This window comes from Carlito syrichta, unplaced genomic scaffold (assembly GCF_000164805.1).
Source record: "Carlito syrichta isolate Samal-C Ts95f unplaced genomic scaffold, Tarsius_syrichta-2.0.1 Scaffold301945, whole genome shotgun sequence".
NCBI classification, from domain to species: domain Eukaryota; kingdom Metazoa; phylum Chordata; class Mammalia; order Primates; family Tarsiidae; genus Carlito; species Carlito syrichta.
Window position 1 is genome coordinate 49,761 of NW_007246041.1, and position 6,203 is coordinate 55,963.

A 6,203-nucleotide genomic window follows, 5' to 3' on the forward strand; every position below is an offset into this window, starting at 1 on the left:
TGTGCAGAAGATTGAAATAGGACCCCTACCTGTCACCATACACAAAAATCAACTCTAAATGAATCAAAGACTTACACGTGAAACCTCAAACTGTAAGAACTTTAGAAAATGCAGGAGACACCCTTATGGAAATTGGAATTGGCAACAAATTCTTTATAAAAACTCCTGATGCCCATGCCATAAGATATAAGATAGAGAAGTGGGACCTCGTCAAACTGAAAATCTTCTGCAAAGCAAAAGAAACTATCAAGAGAGTGGGGAGACAGCCCACAGAATGGGAAAAAAAATTTGCCAACTGTATATCTGACAAAGGGCACACATCTAGGATCTATAAGGAATTTAAAAGTGCCAAAAGGAAAAAAAGCCCCATTAAAAAGTGGGCAAAAGACATGAATAGACACTTCTCAAAAGAAGATATATGGGCAGCCAACAGACACATGGAAAAGTACTCAGCCTCTCTCATCATCAGAGAAGTGCAAATCAAAACCACATTGAGATACCACCTAACCCCAGTAAGAATGGCCATCATTAATAAAACAAATAATAGCAGATGCTGGGGAGGATGTGGAGAAAACTGAATGCTTCTACACTGCTGGTGGGAATGTAAACTAGTGCAATCTCTTTGGAAAACAGTGTTGTGATTTCTAAAAGAACTGAACATAGACCTTACATATGACCCAGCAATCCCCCTACTGGGAATATATCCAGAGGAACTCAAATTATTTTGTGAAAAAGATATCTGCACATGTATGTTTTTTGCAGCACAAAACATGGAACTAACCGTGCTGCTCATTAAAACTGGACTGGATTTTTAAAATGTGGTACATATATACAGTGGAATATTGTACAGTCATAAAGAAGGGCAAACATATGAACTTTGCAGCAACTTGGATGGATTTAGAGTCTATCATACTCAGTGATCTATCAGAGAAACAAAGAACAGAGTGCCACATGTGCTCACTCATAAGCGGACCCTGAACATTTACCATAATACTAGAAGAAAGAGATTGGCAGTAGCGGAATACTGCTGGGGTGGGTGGGGGAGTGGGAGACACAACATCAATGAGGATACCTGATCTCAAATCAGGCAAAGTGGGGACCAAAGAGAGGCCCAAACTTTACCTATACGATGACCACTTGTATACCTAATCCTGAATTGTATCCCACATCGTTTAAAAAAAAGACCATCTGCATTAAACATCCATCTCTGACTCAGAAGTCATAGAAAATTTTCAAAACTCTATTGATTTTTTTGGATCCCAATGGCCTTCAGTTCCTTTTTGAACAATCGGAACAAATGTTTGGCTTCTGTTGAGTTCAGGAAGTTCAGGAAGGGGTAACTCCCATAGAAAGTGCGCCTAGGAATATTGTCCCTGGGGACAGAGGAATCCATTCTCCATTACTTTTTCTGTTTCCATTTTGGAAAAATCATTTGCCCACAATTGAGGATCACGGGACAAAACTATAAAGTTTAACAGGTCAAAACCATTGTTTATAAATACCTGCTGTCCCAGCAGAAGCAGCAAGCAGTCCTTTCAACACTTAATTTTAAATTTTTGTTTGCCCTATTATTTTTGAGTTACATGAGGCCACCACTGCAGGCAAGATTCCAGTTGTTCTAACAGGACTGCTTCTACTTTGAAATTTTATTAACAGCTTGGATTGTGTATTCATCTTTTATTTGCATTGTCCAGTGGGGAAGTTTCGAGTTCCATAGACAGATTAACTGGAGAAAAGATATGCAAATTTACTAACGTGCATATGGTAGCCATATAAAATATGAGACTCAAAGAAGGGCCAGATGGTTGAGGCTTAAATACTCTCTTCATAGAGAAGAAGAAAATGGGAAAATGTAGGCAATTGTGAGGAGTACTAAGTTATTTTCAGGGGAAATGAATGAAGCCAAAGAACAATGGCCCAGGGCAGAGTTCCCATGAACTCCGTGGGAGGTGGCAAAAAAGTGAAGGGCAGAATTTCACTGTGAACAAAGGTTGTCTTATTATGCAGATAATGTTTCCCAGGTAATCTCTCAGAGCTACCCTCAGAAAAATAGGTGAAAAGTCTGCCTGGGTGTAATAACAACTTTTAGTGTCTTTTCTTCTCCAGTGGTTAATTTTTCCTGGTTATTTGATGAGATTCCTAGGAAAAGGGCCTTAAGACAATTGCATTTCTTTTGGAAAGAAGTTTCCTTAGTCAGATAAGGAAATTCCAGAGACAGTCTCTCCCTGTGCTTGGGGTAGGGGCAGGAAACAAGAGAAGCTTCTAAGGTTCTCAAATTTCCCGCAGTTCAAAAGTGCTCAGCATGCCACAGCACTAAACTTTGAGGTACTGTTCTCTCTACTCAACACCACTCCAAAAGATAACTGTAGAACTAGAATATGCCACCTCAAAATATGTCTCTTTGGCCTGAGGATTATTTTTCAATGACAGTCACAGGAGAAACTCTGAAAATAGAATCAAATTTATCCCTTTAAAGGAAAATTTGCATCTATAAAATTGATATCTATAAAAGTGTCTCCCTCTCTGTATTAGGAAGAAAAAGATGATTTTTAAATCACTAAAGACTCTTATCAATGGAGAAGACATCTAATTAAATCTATAGCAAACCTTAACATTTGTTTACCATGCTGTTCTTGGGTATCACCCTATAACTGGTTCCTCCCCCCCACATTTCTTTCTTTGTTTTAGAGAATGATGGCATTTTTTTTTTTTAACAAATATGTATTCTGTTTAGAGAATTTGTTTTGGCACCCAGGTCAATTTTCTTTTAATTTAATTTAATTTTAAAGATGTGGGGTACAATTCAGGGTTAGATACATAAGTGGTCTTCTTATAGGTGAGGTTTGGGCCTCCCATTGGTCCTCACTTCTCCTGCTTGGGAACAGGTACCCTTATTAGTGTTATGTGCTCCTCTCCCCCTATTCCCTGGCAGTGACCCGCTACTACCAATCCCTTTCATGTAGTATTATGATAAATGTTCAGGGTCCACTTATGAATGAGAACATGTGGTATTCAGTTCTTTGTTTCTGTGATAGATCACTAAGTATGATGGACTCTAAATCCATCCAAGTTGCTGCGAAGTCCATACTTTTGTCCTTCTTTATACGGCATAATATTCTATCGTGCATAGGTACCACATTTTTTTTTTTTAGAAAATGATGGTATTTAAGACTGAATTGAAAACCACTTTCTTTGAGATTTACTCATTTTTCCTGAGTATCTCCCATGTATTCATGAGATATACATGTTATTAAACTTGTTTGTTTTTCTCTTGTTAATTTGTCTTTGGTTACAGGGTCCATCCCAGCTAAGAACTATGAAGGGCAGGGAGAAAATTATTTTTTCTCTCCTACACCAGCTTCTCAACTGGACTACACACTTTTATAAGACAGACTATCTGTGTCTCACACCAGGAAATGTATTTGTATAGGTTGTTATATGCCTTACTAGCATCACTGAAGTTATTTCTGAGTGATAGTCTACATAAGCCACTTGCAATTTTACTTGTCTTTATATATGTCACGATTGAAATGCAAACACTTCAATTTTTAAAATGCTGTTATTTGGCAAAATTTGAGTAAGATCTGCAGTCAAGATACTTGTATTTTGCCAGTGTCAGTTTTCTGGTTTTGGCCTTCCACTCTCTTCACTCGCTCCACCCTCCACCCCCAATATACACACATTCTATGTATCAGCAATAGCAGCATAATGTTTTATAATGTCACCCCTTGTGCTGCTTCCTGTGTTCCATTCTCCTGCTATACACATTTTAGCCTGGATGTTCTCTGTTTATTCTTTTAGACTAAATTAATCATTATTTCCTAATGAAGCCGTATCCATCAGTATATGTTGTGTGTGTGTGTGGGAAGTCCCAGTTATTTCAAGCGTCTATCTTTTCAGACAATCCAATTTCCTTTTCTATCTTCAAATAACCACATCTAACATCTTTTTTCTCTCCTCTCATCTCTTCTTGTATTCTTTTTCTCCTCATCTTCTTGCTTGTTTTGTACCTGTGGTACTTCCAACACTTGTCACTGTCCACGTCAGAACTTTCAGATGAGAGCCTATATTTCTGTTTACACGAATGTCATTAAAAATAAGACTCAGCCGGGCTCGGTGGCTCAGCCTATAATTCCAAGCCTTTGGGAGGCTGAGGTGAGTGGACTGCCTGAGCCCGCGGGTTTGAGACCTACCTGGGCAACTTGGCGTAGACCTCATCTCTACAATAAATCAAAAAATCAGCTGGGCGTGGTAGCGCATGCCTATAATTTCGGCTACTTGGAAGGCTGAGGCGGAAGGATCGCCGGAGCCCAGCAGGTCGAGGCTGCGGTGGCCGGGAGCGGCCACTGCACTCCAGTCTGGGTGACAGAGTGAGACTCCAACTCAAAAAAAAAAAAAATAATAAGACTCAAAGTCCATTTTCATCATGTCATCCCAAAGCCTTTTCCCAAGAGGATCGAGAGGAGATTTAGGATAAAACAGTAGTTCCAAAAAAACGATCTCAGAGGGGAGATATACTCAATAGGATTATTCCCTTGCTTCAAGAAGGAAGGCAGATCCAATAATCCTAACTCATTTAGGATATCTGCTTCCTGGCACATTTAATCAGGGATGGCAGATCCTTAGGCCTCTAATCTTTATTCCCTTCTCCCCACCCTCCCAGTCTGTCCTTGGCTTGTACTGAAGTGAAATGTTAAAATTTTTAATTGAGTTTAAGTTTTAAATACTAATGGATGCTTGGAGAAATTGTCCGTGGATGGAGCTTTATGAAAGGAAGAGATTTTGCAGGATGAAATGTGTCTTCATGTGTATTCCTAGCACTGTCTCTGGCATATATAATAAACTGTAATTTGTCAGGTAAGTATCCACCACATATTCTAAGAGCCTTTTAATATTTTTAATATCCCTTTTTTCTAAATGGAGGAACTTTACCTTATGTTTGGACTAGGATTTTATTTGCTCAGTATTCTACTTTTCTCTCCTCAAATCTCTGATTGTTGTGTTGTTGTTTTAATCTATGTAATTATTGATATAATAATCTAGATTATTTGTGTCTATCCTAGGAGTATTATTATTGTTGGGACTCAGAAAATAATATTCCAAAATGAAGGCCTCGGAAGCAGTCTTGGAAGGAAAATGTTTTCTCTGAACTTATCCTACCCTTCTATCTCTCAGTCCTATTTTCCCTTAAGGCTAGCCATAAAAACTAGAATCCCTCTTCCCCAAGGCAGGTCGTAGACACCAGAACCCCTTCTCCTCAAAGCTAAAGATAAAATAATAAAACCTAAATAAAAAATAAAATAATAGTAAATAAATAATAAAACCTAAATAAAAAATAAAACCTAAAAATATTACTCTAGGGTTTCCTCCACCTTTCTGCATCAAAAACTGACCATAGTAGCAGGAAACTGCAGGAGCCGGGGAGGGGGCAGGATTGACAGTATGAGAAAGGAATTGGCAGTAGTGGGAAACTGCTAGGGAAGGTAGTGGGGGGTGGGATTGGCAGTTGAGGAAAACTGCCAGGGGAGGGAGGGGGCATACCTCATCAATAAAGGTGCCCACATAACGAACATTTGTATACCTAACCCTGAATTGAACCCCACATCTTTACAATAAAATTTTAAAAAATAAATAAATAAAAGAAAATTTAAAAAAAGAGTCACTTAGTGACTGTTACTTCCACGAGATTCTTCTAGCTCTACCACCAGTCCTTATGTAACTCCCTAAGCAGTTCTTTAAAAAACATAACATGTAAATGTTATATTCCTTTTTAAAGAAACTCAGCAATCACATCCTATTTTTTTTTACAACATTTGTTCTATTAAATATTGTCCCTTCTATCTTGCTTATGTTTATTTATTTTCAGCGGCTTTATTAAGGTATAATGGACACACAACACACTGCACATATTTATAGAACATAATTTGTTATGTTTTGGCATATGTATACATAGCTGAAACTGTCATCACACTTAAGAAAATGAACATATTCACCAGCCTCAAAAGTTTCCTTGAACTCCTTTGTCATCCCTCTCTCCTGCCTTTTCCCCTAAACCTAACTCCCAGGCAGCCACTGATCTGCTTTCTGTAGCTCTGGTTTAGTGTGCATTTTTTTTTTTTTTTTTTTTTTTTTGAGTTGGAGTCTCACTGTGTTGCCCAGACTGGAGTGCAGTGGCCGTTCCCGGCCACCGCAGCCTCGACCTG